This window comes from Oncorhynchus gorbuscha, unplaced genomic scaffold, assembly GCF_021184085.1.
Source record: "Oncorhynchus gorbuscha isolate QuinsamMale2020 ecotype Even-year unplaced genomic scaffold, OgorEven_v1.0 Un_scaffold_3148, whole genome shotgun sequence".
Classification (NCBI taxonomy): Eukaryota; Metazoa; Chordata; class Actinopteri; order Salmoniformes; family Salmonidae; genus Oncorhynchus; species Oncorhynchus gorbuscha.
In genome coordinates this window covers 1-17,500 of record NW_025747476.1, presented here as the reverse complement: position 1 = coordinate 17,500, position 17,500 = coordinate 1, and the positions used below count along the sequence as shown (strand labels likewise).

General features: G+C 52.1%; 1 long non-coding RNA gene across 2 annotated transcripts; it reads right to left on the bottom strand.

The window, feature by feature from the left end:
• Window positions 1-3,800: 3,800 nt before the first annotated feature.
• Window positions 3,801-11,166, bottom strand: LOC124027375. Of its 2 annotated transcripts, XR_006837400.1 has the most exons (4): window positions 11,132-11,166; window positions 10,525-10,643; window positions 8,230-8,372; window positions 3,801-4,260 (listed from the first exon to the last, which is right to left on the bottom strand). It is a non-coding gene; the product is annotated as an uncharacterized LOC124027375 (long non-coding RNA). The 2 variants fall into 2 exon arrangements; XR_006837399.1 differs by lacking the exon at window positions 11,132-11,166 and having other exon boundaries at window positions 10,525-10,774.
• Between the last annotated feature and the right edge of the window lie 6,334 nt (window positions 11,167-17,500).

Here is a 17,500-nt window from a genome sequence, read left to right as displayed (position 1 = left end):
TATTGGAGTCCTTCAGTAGTGGTTTCTTTGCATCAATTCTACCATGAAGGACTGATTCTCTCAGTCTCCTCTGAGCAGTTGATGTTGAGATGGGTCTGTTACTTGAACTCAGTAAAGCGTTAATTTGGGCTGAAATCTCAGTGAACTCCAATGAATGTATCCTCTGCAGCAGAGGTAACTCTGGGTCTTCTTTTCCTGTGGCGGTCCTCATGAGAGACAGGTAACTCTGGGTCTTCTTTTCCTGTGGCGGTCCTCATGAGAGACAGGTGACTCTGGGCCTTCTTTTCCTGTGGCGGTCCTCATGAGAGACAGGTAACTCTGGGTCTTCTTTTCCTGTGGCGGTCCTCATGAGAGACAGGTAACTCTGGGCCTTCTTTTCCTGTGGCGGTCCTCATGAGAGACAGGTGACTCTGGGCCTTCTTTTCCTGTGGCGGTCCTCATGAGAGACAGGTAACTCTGGGTCTTCTTTTCCTGTGGCGGTCCTCATGAGAGACAGGTAACTCTGGGCCTTCTTTTCCTGTGGTGGTCCTCATGAGAGACAGGTAACTCTGGGCCTTCTTTTCCTGTGGTGGTCCTCATGAGAGACAGGTAACTCTGGGCCTTCTTTTCCTGTGGCGGTCCTCATGAGAGACAGGTAACTCTGGGCCTTCTTTTCCTGTGGCGGTCCTCATGAGAGCCAGTTAACTCTGGGCCTTCTTTTCCTGTGGCGGTCCTCATGAGAGACAGGTAACTCTGGGCCTTCTTTTCCTGTGGCGGTCCTCATGAGAGCCAGGTGACTACCTCATTAAGCTGGTTGAGAGAATGCCAAGAGTGTGCAAAGCTGTCAACAAGGCAAAAGGCTGGGGTTTTTGAAGAATCTCAAATATATTTGGATTTTTTCAACACTTTTTTGGTTACTACATGATTCCATATGTGTTATTTCATAGTTTTGATGTCTTTACTATTATTCTACAATGTAGAAAATAGTAAAAATAAAGAAAGACCCTTGAATGAGTAGCTGTGTCCAGACTTTTGTAATGAGTAGTTGTCCTGGACATTGAATAAGGTTCTGACCTGTATATACAACCACTCCAGGACCCTGGACATTGAATAAGGTACTGGTACTGACCTGTCTATACAACCACTCCAGTACCCTGGACATTGAATAAGGTACTGGTACTGACCTGTCTATACAACCACTCCAGGACCCTGGACATTGAATAAAGTTCTGGTACTGACCTGTCTATACAACCACTCCAGGACCCTGGACATTGAATAAGGTACTGGTACTGACCCGTATATACAACCACTCCAGTACCCTGGACATTGAATAAGGTTCTGGTACTGACCTGTCTATACAACCACTCCAGAACCCTGGACATTGAATAAGGTACTGGTACTGACCCGTATATACAACCACTCCAGTACCCTGGACATTGAATAAGGTTCTGGTACTGACCTGTCTATACAACCACTCCAGAACCCTGGACATTGAATAAGGTTCTGGTTCTGACCTGTATATATTTGCATTCTTGTTGTCGTTAACATCCTCGTTATTTTGGATGTTTTGTATTGGGGGAAGAGAATTCCAGTCTCCTGTTTTCATTCTGTTTTATTGTTGGGGGAAGAGAATCCCACTCTCCTGTTTTCATTCTGTTTTATTGTTGGGGGAAGAGAAGTCCAGTCTCCTGTTTTCATTCTGTTTTATTGTTGGGGGAAGAGAATCCCAGTCTCCTGTTTTCATTATATTTTATTGTTGGGGGAAGAGAATCCCACTCTCCTGTTTTCCACCTGTTGAATCCTGTCCACATGGGGAATAAACTTCCAAACAGCATCTTCTGGCAGCGGATCTCTCCAGTTTAATCTCGGATTCAAACAGGATTAGAGTCGATACAAACTCTTTGAACTTTCCCCAAATCCTCTGGGAGTTTTCATTACATCCTAGTTTGACCCGAGGAAGAGCACATGTTGCTGTTGCTATGGTAACAGCTAATGTGGGATCCGGATAAAGTCATTAGCTCAAATAAACACTGATCTGGATTGAATTATTTTTTTGCAATCCAATTTGGGATCATGGTAGGATCCAGGTTTTTAACTGGGTGTCCTGAGGATGATGTCTGTGCCTGCTGCAGGGAAGAGGGAGGGGTTCATGGTAGGATCCAGGTTTTTAACTGGGTGTCCTGAGGATGATGTCTGTGCCTGCTGGAGGGAGGGGAGGGTAGAGGGAGGGTAGAGGGAGGGGTTCATGGTAGGATCCAGGTTTTTAACTGGGTGTCCTGAGGACGATGTCTGTGCCTGCTGCAGGGTAGAGGGAGGGGAGAGGGAGGGTAGAGGGAGGGGAGTGTAGAGGGTGGGGAGGGGTTCATGGTAGGATCCAGGTTTTTAACTGGGTGTCCTGAGGATGATGTCTGTGCCTGCTGGAGGGAGGGGAGGGTAGAGGGAGGGTAGAGGGAGGGGTTCATGGTAGGATCCAGGTTTTTAACTGGGTGTCCTGAGGACGATGTCTGTGCCTGCTGCAGGGTAGAGGGAGGGGAGAGGGAGGGTAGAGGGAGGGGTTCATGGTAGGATCCAGGTTTTTAACTGGGTGTCCTGAGGACTGAGGACGATGTCTGTGCCTGCTGCAGGGAGGGAGGGTAGAGGGAGGGGTTCATGGTAGGATCCAGGTTTTTAACTGGGTGTCCTGAGGACGATGTCTGTGCCTGCTGCAGGGAAGAGGGAGGGGAGAGGGAGGGTAGAGGGAGGGGTTCATGGTAGGATCCAAGTTTTTAACTGGGTGTCCTGAGGACGATGTCTGTGCCTGCTGCAGGGAGGGAGGGTAGAGGGAGGGGTTCATGGTAGGATCCAGGTTTTTAACTGGGTGTCCTGAGGACGATGTCTGTGCCTGCTGCAGGGAAGAGGGAGGGGAGAGGGAGGGTAGAGGGAGGGGAGAGGGAGGGGTTCGTGGTAGGATCCAGGTTTTTAACTGGGTGTCCTGAGGACGATGTCTGTGCCTGCTGCAGGGAAGAGGGAGGGGAGAGGGAGGGGGAGGGTAGAGGGAGGGGAGAGGGAGGGGTTCATGGTAGGATCCAGGTTTTTAACTGGGTGTCCTGAGGACGATGTCTGTGCCTGCTGCAGGGAGGGAGGGTAGAGGGAGGGGAGGGTAGAGGGAGGGGTTCATGGTAGGATCCAGGTTTTTAACTGGGTGTCCTGAGGAAGATGTCTGTGCCTGCTGCAGGGAAGAGGGAGGGGAGAGGGAGGGTAGAGGGAGGGGAGGGGGAGGGTAGAGGGAGGGTAGAGGGGGGGGGAGGGTAGAGGGAGGGTATAGGGAGGGGGAGGGAGAGCGGAGGGTAGAGGGAGGGGGAGAGGGAGGGAGGGTAGAGGGAGGGGGTAGAGGGAGGGTAGACGGAGGGTAGGACAGAGGGAGGGTAGAGGGAGAGTAGAGGGTAGGGTACGGGGGGGTAGGGTAGAGGGTAGGGGGAGAGTAGAGGGTAGGGTAGAGGGGATGTTAGGGTAGAGGGTAGGGTAAAGGGAGGGTAGGGTAGAGGGTAGGGTAGAGGGTAGGGTAGAGGGTAGAGGGGAGGGTAGGGGGTAGGGTAGAGGGTAGGGTAGAGGGTAGGGTAGAGGGGAGGGTAGGGGGTAGGGTAGAGGGTAGAGGGTAGGGTAGAGGGTAGGGTAGGGTAGAGGGTAGGGGGTAGAGGGGAGGGTAGGGGGTAGGGTAGAGGGTAGAGGGTAGGGTAGAGGGTAGGGTAGGGTAGAGGGTAGGGGGTAGGGGCGTGACAGCGTTTGGATCACACTTGGTTGAGAAACTGATTCTGCAAACAATAAAAAAATATACAAACGAATCCCAAAAATTCCTGTTTTTATTTCAAACGCATTTCATGGAAACAATGTCAAGACAAAAAACAAAAACACATGAATGAAATATGAGAAAAATAAAAGACCACATTTAGTATCCCTCTCTGAAGAAATAAAACCCCCAGAACTGAGGTGATGCAGAACTGGGTTCTCTCTGAAACACACAGGGAACATGTTCGTCCTACCAGGGTCTATAGCGGTTACCTCTCGCCTGACCCGAGTCTAGGAATCCCTTCCACAACACCCCGGCAGCATCCCACAGTAACACCTTATTCCCTATGTAGTGCAGCAGATTAGAGCAGAGACCTACGGGCCCTTCCTGAAGCGCTTGAAGAGCGGGTGGATGTTGTTACCCAGGTGGGCCCGGCTGCCTCTAGAGCGATACTCCATGTAGACAGAATCATCAGCCCCAGACATGGAGCTCATGGTACCTGGCCTCCGTTGGAACTGGAGAGAGAGAGAGAGGTTAGAATATAGAACTGGAGAGAGAGAGAGAGGTTAGAATATAGAACTGGAGGGGAAAGAGAGAGGTTAGAATATAGAACTGGAGAGAGAGAGAGGTTAGAATATAGAACTGGGGAGAGAGAGAGAGGTTAGAATATAGAACTGGAGAGAGAGAGAGGTTAGAATATAGAACTGGGGAGAGAGAGAGAGTTTAGAATATAGAACTGGGGAGAGAGAGAGAGAGTTTAGAATATAGAACTGGAGAGAGAGAGAGAGAGGTTAGAATATAGAACTGGGGGAGAGAGAGAGAGGTTATAATATAGAACTGGGGAGAGAGAGAGAGTTTCGAATATAGAACTGGAGAGAGAGAGGTTAGAATATAGAACTGGAGGAGAGAGAGAGGTTAGAATATAGAACTGGAGAGAGAGAGAGAGAGAGGTTAGAATATAGAACTGGAGAGAGAGAGAGAGAGAGAGGTTAGAATATAGAACTGGAGAGAGAGAGAGAGAGAGAGAGAGAGAGAGAGAGAGAGAGAGAGAGAGAGAGAGAGAGAGAGAGAGAGAGGTTAGAATATAGAACTGGAGGAGAGAGAGAGGTTATAATATAGAACTAGAGAGAGAGAGAGAGAGAGAGAGGTTAGAATATAGAACTGGAGAGAGAGGTTAGAATATAGAACTGGAGAGAGAGAGAGGTTTATAATATAGAACTGGAGAGAGAGGTTAGAATATAGAACTGGAGGAGAGAGAGAGGTTAGAATATAGAACTGGAGAGAGAGAGAGAGAGAGAGTTTAGAATATAGAACTGGAGAGAGAGATTAGAATATAGAACTGGAGAGAGAGAGGTTAGAATATAGAACTGGAGAGAGAGAGGTTAGAATATAGAACTGGAGGAGAGAGAGAGGTTAGAATATAGAACTGAGAGAGAGAGAGAGAGAGAGAGAGAGAGAGAGAGAGAGAGAGAGAGAGAGAGAGGTTAGAATATAGAACTGGAGAGAGAGGTTAGAATATAGAACTGGAGAGAGAGGTTAGAATATAGAACTGGAGAGAGAGAGAGAGAGAGAGAGATTAGAATATAGAACTGGAGAGAGAGAGGTTAGAATATAGAACTGGAGAGAGAGAGAGAGAGAGAGAGAGAGAGAGAGAGAGAGAGAGAGAGAGAGAGAGAGAGAGAGAGAGAGAGTTTAGAATATAGAACTGGAGAGAGAGGTTAGAATATAGAACTGGAGAGAGAGAGAGAGATTAGAATATAGAACTGGAGAGAGAGAGGTTAGAATATAGAACTGGAGAGAGAGAGAGAGTTTAGAATATAGAACTGGGGAGAGAGAGAGAGTTTAGAATATAGAACTGGAGAGAGAGAGAGTTTAGAATATAGAACTGGAGAGAGAGAGAGAGGTTAGAATATAGAACTGGGGAGAGAGAGAGAGTTTAGAATATAGAACTGGGGAGAGAGAGAGAGTTTAGAATATAGAACTGGAGAGAGAGAGAGGTTAGAATATAGAACTGGAGAGAGAGAGAGAGGTTAGAATATAGAACTGGGGAGAGAGAGAGAGTTTAGAATATAGAACTGGGAGAGAGAGAGAGAGTTTAGAATATAGAACTGGAGAGAGAGAGAGAGAGAGAGAGAGGTTAGAATATAGAACTGGGGAGAGAGAGAGAGTTTAGAATATAGAACTGGGGGAGAGAGAGAGAGGTTAGAATATAGAACTGGAGAGAGAGAGAGGTTAGAATATAGAACTGGGGGAGAGAGAGAGAGGTTATAATATAGAACTGGGGAGAGAGAGAGAGTTTAGAATATAGAACTGGAGAGAGAGAGGTTAGAATATAGAACTGGAGGAGAGAGAGAGGTTAGAATATAGAACTGAGAGAGAGAGAGAGAGAGGTTAGAATATAGAACTGGAGAGAGAGAGAGAGAGAGAGAGAGAGAGAGAGAGAGAGAGAGGTTAGAATATAGAACTGGAGAGAGAGAGAGAGAGAGAGAGAGAGAGAGAGAGAGAGAGAGAGAGAGAGAGAGAGAGAGAGAGAGAGAGAGAGAGAGAGAGAGAGAGATATAGAACTGGGGAGAGAGAGAGAGTTTAGAATATAGAACTGGAGAGAGAGAGAGGTTAGAATATAGAACTGGAGAGAGAGAGAGGTTAGAATATAGAACTGGGGAGAGAGAGAGAGAGTTTAGAATATAGAACTGGGGAGAGAGAGAGAGTTTAGAATATAGAACTGGAGAGAGAGAGAGAGAGGTTAGAATATAGAACTGGAGAGAGAGAGAGGTTAGAATATAGAACTGGGGGAGAGAGAGGTTAGAATATAGAACTGGGGGAGAGAGAGAGAGGTTATAATATAGAACTGGGGAGAGAGAGAGAGTTTAGAATATAGAACTGGAGAGAGAGAGGTTAGAATATAGAACTGGAGGAGAGAGAGAGGTTAGAATATAGAACTGGAGAGAGAGAGAGAGAGAGAGGTTAGAATATAGAACTGGAGAGAGAGAGAGAGAGAGAGAGGTTAGAATATAGAACTGGAGAGAGAGAGAGAGAGAGAGAGAGAGAGAGAGAGAGAGAGGTTAGAATATAGAACTGGAGGAGAGAGGTTATAATATAGAACTAGAGAGAGAGAGAGAGAGAGAGGTTAGAATATAGAACTGGAGAGAGAGAGAGAGGTTTATAATATAGAACTGGAGAGAGAGGTTAGAATATAGAACTGGAGGAGAGAGAGAGGTTAGAATATAGAACTGGAGAGAGAGAGAGAGAGAGAGTTTAGAATATAGAACTGGAGAGAGAGATTAGAATATAGAACTGGAGAGAGAGAGGTTAGAATATAGAACTGGAGAGAGAGAGATTAGAATATAGAACTGGAGAGAGAGAGAGAGAGAGAGAGAGAGAGAGAGAGAGAGAGAGAGAGAGAGAGAGAGAGAGAGAGAGAGAGAGAGAGAGAGAGGTTAGAATATAGAACTGGAGAGAGAGGTTAGAATATAGAACTGGAGAGAGAGGTTAGAATATAGAACTGGAGAGAGAGAGAGGTTAGAATATAGAACTGGAGAGAGAGAGAGAGGTTAGAATATAGAACTGGAGAGAGAGAGGTTAGAATATAGAACTGGAGAGAGAGAGGTTAGAATATAGAACTGGAGAGAGAGAGGTTAGAATATAGAACTGGAGAGAGAGAGGGAGAGAGGTTAGAATATAGAACTGGAGGAGAGAGAGAGGTTATAATATAGAACTAGAGGGGAGAGAGAGGTTAGAATATAGAACTAGAGGGGAGAGAGAGTTTAGAATATAGAACTGGAGGTGAGAGAGAGAGGTTAGAATATAGAACTGGAGGAGAGAGAGAGTTTAGAATATAGAACTGGAGAGAGAGGTTAGAATATAGAACTAGAGGGGAGAGAGAGTTTAGAATATAGAACTGGAGAGAGAGGTTAGAATATAGAACTAGAGGGGAGAGAGAGGTTAGAATATAGAACTGGAGGAGAGAGGGAGGTTATAATATAGAACTAGAGGGGAGAGAGAGGTTAGAATATAGAACTAGAGGAGAGAGAGAGGTTAGAATATAGAACTGGAGGAGAGAGAGAGGTTAGAATATAGAACTAGAGGGGAGAGAGAGGTTATAATATAGAACTGGAGAGAGAGAGAGAGAGAGAGAGAGAGAGAGAGAGAGAGAGAGAGAGAGAGAGAGAATATAGAAGAGAGAGAGAGAGGTTATAATATAGAACTGGAGGAGAGAGGTTAGAATATAGAACTGGAGAGAGAGGTTAGAATATAGAACTGGAGAGAGAGAGAGGTTAGAATATAGAACTGGAGAGAGAGAGAGGTTAGAATATAGAACTGGAGGGGAAAGAGAGTTGATAAGGTTTTAAAGGATTTAAATGCCTGACTTCAGAACTTGACAGACCAGATGCGTTTCCCATGCTGGACAGACAGAAGTCAAACCAGAACGGATGTCCACATTTCATTGATTGATTGATTGATTGATAAGAGGTGTGTATACATACCATTGGCCGTCCATTCTCTCCGATGACCACTTCCTCCTCTGCGTCGAGGTCTGTAGCAGCCAGAACCTTCTGGAGAAGCTGATACTGCTCCTCTCTGGAGGAGAACATCAGATTATCCTCCTCCCCGCCATTTTAGTGATGACCTGGTAGAGAGGAGGAGATTAGGGAGGAGGAGGAGGAGAGATAGGAGGAGGACAGAGAGAGAGGGGAAGGACATAGATTAGATCAGTGCTTAATTTGAGCCGGAGCAAACTAGAGCACTCTTCCCCAACTCTGTGATCAGGTCAAACTAAAAATACTTTTTTCTTGAAAGTATGTTCCGGAACCTCAGAATTCCAATGTTCCAGAACCTCAGAGCTCCAATGTTCCCGGAACCTCAGAGCTCCAATGTTCCCGGAACCTCAGAGCTCCAATGTTCCCGGAACCTCAGAGCTCCAATGTTCCCGGAACCTCAGAGCTCCAATGTTCCCGGAACCTCAGAGCTCCAATGTTCCGGAACCTCAGAGCTCCAATGTTCCGGAACCTCAGAGCTCCAATGTCCCCGGAACCTCAGAGCTCCAATGTTCCCGGAACCTCAGAGCTCCAATGTTCCCGGAACCTCAGAGCTCCAATGTTCCAATGGAACCTCAGAGCTCCAATGTTCCCGGAACCTCAGAGCTCCAATGTTCCCGGAACCTCAGAGCTCCAATGTTCCCGGAACCTCAGAGCTCCAATGTTCCGGAACCTCAGAGCTCCAATGTTCCGGAACCTCAGAGCTCCAATGTTCCCGGAACCTCAGAGCTCCAATGTTCCCGGAACCTCAGAGCTCCAATGTTCCGGAACCTCAGAGCTCCAATGTTCCCGAACCTCAGAGCTCCAATGTTCCCGGAACCTCAGAGCTCCAATGTTCCCGGAACCTCAGAGCTCCAATGTTCCCGGAACCTCAGAGCTCCAATGTTCCCGGAACCTCAGAGCTCCAATGTTCCGGAACCTCAGAGCTCCACAGGTCATTCGGTATCTGACATTTACATGTGATCAGGACAGAGAGCAGGGTTGTGTGAGAAGGGGGAGGGGTGGGGGGCAGAGAAGATGGAAGGGAGAGCAAGACCATGGGATAGAATTATAGTTGGATAAATGTAAGTAACCTTAGATATTTAAATATATGTCAATCTCAAACTGACAGACTGACAGATTTATAACAGCGATAAATATGGCGCTGACATTGAACTTAGGGTTGCAGGGTTAGTATTGTATAGTATCAGACCTCTTGGTACTGTAGGGTTAGTATTGTATAGTATCGGACCTCTTGGTACTGTAGGGTTAGTATTGTATAGTATCAGACCTCTGGTCTCTTGGTACTGTAGGGTTAGTATTGTATAGTATTGGACCTCTTGGTACTGTAGGGTTAGTATTGTATAGTATCGGACCTCTTGGTACTGTAGGGTTAGTATTGTATAGTATCGGACCTCTGGTCTCTTGGTACTGCAGGGTTAGTATTGTATAGTATCAGACCTCTGGTCTCTTGGTACTGTAGGGTTAGTATTGTATAGTATCGGACCTCTTGGTACTGTAGGGTTAGTATTGTATAGTATCAGACCTCTTGGTGCTGTAGGGTTAGTATTGTATAGTATCGGACCTCTTGGTACTGTAGGGTTAGTATTGTATAGTATCAGACCTCTTGGTACTGTAGGGTTAGTATTGTATAGTATCAGACCTCTTGGTACTGTAGGGTTAGTATTGTATAGTATCAGACCTCTTGGTACTGTAGGGTTAGTATTGTATAGTATCGGACCTCTGGTCTCTTGGTGCTGTAGGGTTAGTATTGTATAGTATCGGACCTCTTGGTACTGTAGGGTTAGTATTGTATAGTATCAGACCTCTTGGTACTGTAGGGTTAGTATTGTATAGTATCGGACCTCTTGGTACTGTAGGGTTAGTATTGTATAGTATCGGACCTCTTGGTACTGTAGGGTTAGTATTGTATAGTATCAGACCTCTTGGTACTGTAGGGTTAGTATTGTATAGTATCAGACCTCTTGGTACTGTAGGGTTAGTATTGTATAGTATCGGACCTCTTGGTACTGTAGGGTTAGTATTGTATAGTATCGGACCTCTTGGTACTGTAGGGTTAGTATTGTATAGTATCGGACCTCTGGTCTCTTGGTACTGTAGGGTTAGTATTGTATAGTATCGGACCTCTTGGTACTGTAGGGTTAGTATTGTATAGTATCGGACCTCTTGGTACTGTAGGGTTAGTATTGTATAGTATCGGACCTCTGGTCTCTTGGTGCTGTAGGGTTAGTATTGTATAGTAACCTTGAAGCTGTATCCCTGGTCCACTAGGAACCTTTGTCTCTTGGTGCTGTAGGCCATCTCCTGAGTATCCTGAGACACCAACGAGTAGAAGTAGGCATTATACTCCTCCGCGACCATACCTGGGTGGAGGGGGAGGTGTGTGTGTGTGTGTGTGTGTGTGTGTGTGTGTGTGTGTGTGTGTGTGTGTGTGTGTGTGTGTGTGTGTGTGTGTGTGTGTGTGTGTGTGTGTGTGTGTGTGTGTGTGTGTGTGTGTGTGTTTATGTGTAGGTGTGTGTGTGTGTGTGTGTGTGTGTGTGTGTGTGTGTGTGTGTGTGTGTGTGTGTGTGTGTGTGTGTGTGTGTGTGTGTGTGTGTGTGTGTGTGTGTGTGTGTGTGTGTGTCAAGGGAAACAGGAAGATACTATGTGTCAGTGGTCAACTTCAATCTCACAGGCGAATCAATTATTGCATTAGGGGACAACACACACACACATCATCAGTGGTCACTTCACATCTCACAGGCGAATCAGTGTGCACACACACACACACACACACACACACACACACACACACACACCTTCTTGGCTCGCAGCACCCTGCCCAGCCTCTGAGCCTCCTGTCTGCGAGAACCTCCATGAGAGGAGATCTGGATCAGAACATTAGCCTCCGGGAGGTCAAAGGACGTGTCGCCCACCTGGGGGGGGGGGGGGAGAGACAGTCAGTGGTTCTGACCCAACACCCTGGGAAGACACTGTGTAGAATCTATACCAAGGAGCATTGATGTGGTTCTGACCCAACACCCTGGGTTCTGACCCAACACCCTGGGAAGATACTGTGTAGAATCTACACCAAGGAGCATTGATGTGGTTCTGACCCAACACCCTGGGAAGACACTGTGTAGAATCTATACCAAGGAGCATTGATGTGGTTCTGACCCAACACCCTGGGAAGACACTGTGTAGAATCTATACCAAGGAGCATTGATGTGGTTCTGACCCAACACCCTGGGTTCTGACCCAACACCCTGGGTTCCGACCCAACACCCTGGGTTCCGACCCAACACCCTGGGTTCCGACCCAACACCCTGGGTTCCGACCCAACAACCTGGGTTCTGACCCAACACCCTGGGTTCCGACCCATCACCCTGGGTTCCGAACCAACACCCTGGGTTCCGACCCAACACCCTGGGTTCTGACCCAACACCGTGGGTTCCGACCCAACACCCTGGGTTCTGACCCAACAACCTGGGACGACACTGTGTTTATGTTGGTGGTTAGCTGGACATGACGGTGCCTCTCCCTCTCTCCCTCTCACATGACGGTGCCTCTCCCTCTCACGTGACGGTGCCTCTCCCTCTCTCCCTCTCACGTGACGGTGCCTCTCCCTCTCTCCCTCTCACATGACGGTGCCTCTCCCTCTCACATGACGGTGCCTCTCCCTCTCACATGACGGTGCCTCTCCCTCTCTCCCTCTCACATGACGGTGCCTCTCCCTCTCACATGACGGTGCCTCTCCCTCTCACATGACGGTGCCTCTCCCTCTCACATGACGGTGCCTCTCCCTCTCACATGACGGTGCCTCTCCCTCTCACATGACGGTGCCTCTCCCTCTCTCCCTCTCACGTGACGGTGCCTCTCCCTCTCTCCCTCTCACGTGACGGTGCCTCTCCCTCTCACATGACGGTGCCTCTCCCTCTCACATGACGGTGCCTCTCCCTCTCACGTGACGGTGCCTCTCCCTCTCACGTGACGGTGCCTCTCCCTCTCACGTGACGGTGCCTCTCCCTCTCACGTGACGGTGCCTCTCCCTCTCACATGACGGTGCCTCTCCCTCTCACATGACGGTGCCTCTCCCTCTCCCTCTCACATGACGGTGCCTCTCCCTCTCACATGACGGTGCCTCTCCCTCTCACATGACGGTGCCTCTCCCTCTCACATGACGGTGCCTCTCCCTCTCACATGACGGTGCCTCTCCCTCTCACATGACGGTGCCTCTCCCTCTCTCCCTCTCACGTGACGGGTGCCTCTCCTCTCTCTCCCTCTCACGTGCCCGGTGCCTCTCCCTCTCACATGACGGTGCCTCTCCCCTCTCACATGACGGTGCCTCTCCCTCTCACGTGGACGGTGCCTCTCCCTCTCACGTGACAGTGCCTCTCCCTCTCACGTGACGGTGCCTCTCCCTCTCACATGACGGTGCCTCTCCCTCTCACATGACGGTGCCTCTCCCTCTCCCTCTCACATGACGGTGCCTCTCCCTCTCACATGACGGTGCCTCTCCCTCTCACATGACGGTGCCTCTCCCTCTCTCATGGCCGGTGCCTCTCCCTCTCACATGACGGTGCCTCTCCCTCTCACATGACGGTGCCTCTCCCTCTCACATGACGGTGCCTCTCCCTCTCACATGACGGTGCCTCTCCCTCTCACATGACGGTGCCTCTCCCTCTCACATGACGGTGCCTCTCCCTCTCTCCCTCTCACATGACGGTGCCTCTCCCTCTCACGTGACGGTGCCTCTCCCTCTCTCCCTCTCACATGACGGTGCCTCTCCCTCTCACATGACGGTGCCTCTCCCTCTCACATGACGGTGCCTCTCCCTCTCACATGACGGTGCCTCTCCCTCTCACATGACGGTGCCTCTCTCTCTCTCCCTCTCACATGACGGTGCCTCTCCCTCTCACATGACGGTGCCTCTCCCTCTCTCCCTCTCACATGACGGTGCCTCTCCCTCTCACATGACGGTGCCTCTCCCTCTCTCCCTCTCACATGACGGTGCCTCTCCCTCTCTCATGACGGTGCCTCTCCCTCTCACGTGACGGTGCCTCTCCCTCTCACGTGACGGTGCCTCTCCCTCTCACATGACGGTGCCTCTCCCTCTCTCCCTCTCGCATGACGGTGCCTCTCCCTCTCGCGTGATGGTGCCTCTCCCTCTCGCGTGACGGTGCCTCTCCCTCTCGCGTGACGGTGCCTCTCCCTCTCGCGTGACGGTGCCTCTCCCTCTCGCGTGACGGTGCCTCTCCCTCTCACGTGACGGTGCCTCTCCCTCTCACGTGACGGTGCCTCTCCCTCTCACGTGACGGTGCCTCTCCCTCTCTCCCTCTCACATGACGGTGCCTCTCCCTCTCACGTGACGGTGCTTCTCCCTCTCACGTGACGGTGCCTCTCCCTCTCACGTGACGGTGCCTCTCCCTCTCACGTGATGGTGCCTCTCCCTCTCACGTGACGGTGCCTCTCCCTCTCACATGACGGTGCCTCTCCCTCTCACATGACGGTGCCTCTCCCTCTCATGACGGTGCCTCTCCCTCTCTCCCTCTCATGACGGTGCCTCTCCCTCTCACATGACGGTGCCTCTCCCTCTCACATGACGGTGCCTCTCCCTCTCACATGACGGTGCCTCTCCCTCTCACATGACGGTGCCTCTCCCTCTCACATGACAGTGCCTCTCCCCTCTCACATGATGGTGCCTCTCCCTCTCACATGACGGTGCCTCTCCCTCTCACATGACAGTGCCTCTCCCTCTCACATGACGGTGCCTCTCCCTCTCACATGACGGTGCCTCTCCCTCTCTCCCTCTCACATGACGGTGCCTCTCCCTCTCCACGTGACGGTGCCTCTCCCTCTCTCCCTCTCACATGACGGTGCCTCTCCCTCTCACATGACGGTGCCTCTCCCTCTCACATGACGGTGCTCTCCCTCTCACATGACGGTGCCTCTCCCTCTCACATGGACGGTGCCTCTCTCTCTCTCCCTCTCACATGACGGTGCCTCTCCCTCTCACATGACGGTGCCTCTCTCCCTCTCTCCCTCTCACATGACGGTGCCTCTCCCTCTCACATGACGGTGCCTCTCCTCTCTCCCTCTCCTCTCCGGTGCCTCTCCCTCTCTCATGACGGTGCCTCTCCCTCTCACATGACGGTGCCTCTCCCTCTCACGTGACGGTGCCTCTCCCTCTCACATGACGGTGCCTCTCCCTCTCTCCCTCTCGCATGACGGTGCCTCTCCCTCTCGCATGACGGTGCCTCTCCCTCTCGCATGACGGTGCCTCTCCCTCTCGCATGACGGTGCCTCTCCCTCTCACGTGACGGTGCCTCTCCCTCTCACATGACGGTGCCTCTCCCTCTCACGTGACGGTGCCTCTCCCTCTCACGTGACGGTGCCTCTCCCTCTCACGTGACGGTGCCTCTCCCTCTCTCCCTCTCACATGACGGTGCCTCTCCCTCTCACGTGACGGTGCTTCTCCCTCTCACGTGACGGTGCCTCTCCCTCTCACGTGACGGTGCCTCTCCCTCTCACGTGACGGTGCCTCTCCCTCTCACGTGACGGTGCCTCTCCCTCTCACGTGACGGTGCCTCTCCCTCTCACATGACGGTGCCTCTCCCTCTCACATGACGGTGCCTCTCCCTCTCTCCCTCTCTCACATGACGGTGCCTCTCCCTCTCTCCCTCTCACGTGACGGTGCCTCTCCCTCTCACGTGACGGTGCCTCTCCCTCTCACGTGACGGTGCCTCTCCCTCTCTCCCTCTCACATGACGGTGCCTCTCCCTCTCTCCCTCTCACATGACGGTGCCTCTCCCTCTCACATGACGGTGCCTCTCCCTCTCACATGACGGTGCCTCTCCCTCTCACATGACGGTGCCTCTCCCTCTCACATGACGGTGCCTCTCCCCCTCTCCCTCTCACATGACGGTGCCTCTCCCTCTCACATGACGGTGCCTCTCCCTCTCACATGACGGTGCCTCTCCCTCTCACGTGACGGTGCCTCTCCCTCTCACGTGACGGTGCCTCTCCCTCTCACATGACGGTGCCTCTCCCTCTCACGTGACGGTGCCTCTCCCTCTCACGTGACGGTGCCTCTCCCTCTCACGTGACGGTGCCTCTCCCTCTCTCCCTCTCACATGACGGTGCCTCTCCCTCTCACATGACGGTGCCTCTCCCTCTCACGTGACGGTGCCTCTCCCTCTCACGTGACGGTGCCTCTCCCTCTCACGTGACGGTGCCTCTCCCTCTCACGTGACGGTGCCTCTCCCTCTCACGTGACGGTGCCTCTCCCTCTCACGTGACGGTGCCTCTCCCTCTCACATGACGGTGCCTCTCCCTCTCACATGACGGTGCCTCTCCCTCTCACGTGACGGTGCCTCTCCCTCTCACGTGACGGTGCCTCTCCCTCTCTCCCTCTCACATGACGGTGCCTCTCCCTCTCTCCCTCTCACATGACGGTGCCTCTCCCTCTCACATGACGGTGCCTCTCCCTCTCACATGGCCGGTGCCTCTCCCTCTCACATGACGGTGCCTCTCCCTCTCTCCTCTCATGACGGTGCCTCTCCCTCTCTCCCTCTCACATGACGGTGCCTCTCCCTCTCACATGACGGTGCCTCTCCCTCTCACGTGACGGTGCCTCTCCCTCTCACGTGACGGTGCCTCTCCCTCTCACGTGACGGTGCCTCTCCCTCTCACACCCAGTGCCTCTCCCTCTCACGTGACGGTGCCTCTCCCTCTCCGTGACGGTGCCTCTCCCTCTCACGTGACGGTGCCTCTCCCTCTCTCCCTCTCACATGACGGTGCCTCTCCCTCTCACGTGACGGTGCTTCTCCCTCTCACGTGACGGTGCCTCTCCCTCTCACGTGACGGTGCCTCTCCCTCTCACGTGACGGTGCCTCTCCCTCTCACGTGACGGTGCCTCTCCCTCTCACGTGACGGTGCCTCTCCCTCTCACATGACGGTGCCTCTCCCTCTCACATGACGGTGCCTCTCCCTCTCTCCCTCTCACATGACGGTGCCTCTCCCTCTCTCCCTCTCACGTGACGGTGCCTCTCCCTCTCACGTGACGGTGCCTCTCCCTCTCACGTGACGGTGCCTCTCCCTCTCTCCCTCTCACATGATGGTGCCTCTCCCTCTCTCCCTCTCACATGACGGTGCCTCTCCCTCTCACATGACGGTGCCTCTCCCTCTCACATGACGGTGCCTCTCCCTCTCACATGACGGTGCCTCTCCCTCTCACATGACGGTGCCTCTCCCTCTCACATGAGCGGTGCCTCTCCCCTCTCCCTCTCACATGACGGTGCCTCTCCCTCTCACATGACAGTGCCTCTCCTCTCACATGACGCAGTGCCTCTCCCTCTCACATGACGGTGCCTCTCCCTCTCACGTGAGGTGCCTCTCCCTCTCACATGGCGGTGCCTCTCCCTCTCACGCGGCCGGTGCCTCTCCCTCTCACGTGACGGTGCCTCTCCCTCTCTCCCTCTCACATGACGGTGCCTCTCCCTCTCACGTGACGGTGCCTCTCCCTCTCACGTGACGGTGCCTCTCCCTCTCACGTGACGGTGCCTCTCCCTCTCACGTGACGGTGCCTCTCCCTCTCACGTGACGGTGCCTCTCCCTCTCACGTGACGGTGCCTCTCCCTCTCACGTGACGGTGCCTCTCCCTCTCACGTGACGGTGCCTCTCCCTCTCACGTGACGGTGCCTCTCCCTCTCACGTGACGGTGCCTCTCCCTCTCACGTGACGGTGCCTCTCCCTCTCTCCCTCTCACATGACGGTGCCTCTCCCTCTCTCCCTCTCACATGACGGTGCCTCTCCCTCTCACATGACGGTGCCTCTCCCTCTCACATGACGGTGCCTCTCCCTCTCACATGACGGTGCCTCTCCCTCTCTCCCTCTCACATGACGGTGCCTCTCCCTCTCTCCCTCTCACATGACGGTGCCTCTCCCTCTCACATGACGGTGCCTCTCCCTCTCACGTGACGGTGCCTCTCCCTCTCACGTGACGGTGCCTCTCCCTCTCACGTGACGGTGCCTCTCCCTCTCACGTGACGGTGCCTCTCCCTCTCACGTGGTGCCTCTCCCTCTCACGTGGCCGGTGCCTCTCCCTCTCACGTGACGGTGCCTCTCCCTCTCACGTGACGGTGCCTCTCCCTCTCATGTGACGGTGCCTCTCCCTCTCACATGACGGTGCCTCTCCCTCTCACATGACGGTGCCTCTCCCTCTCTCCCTCTCACATGACGG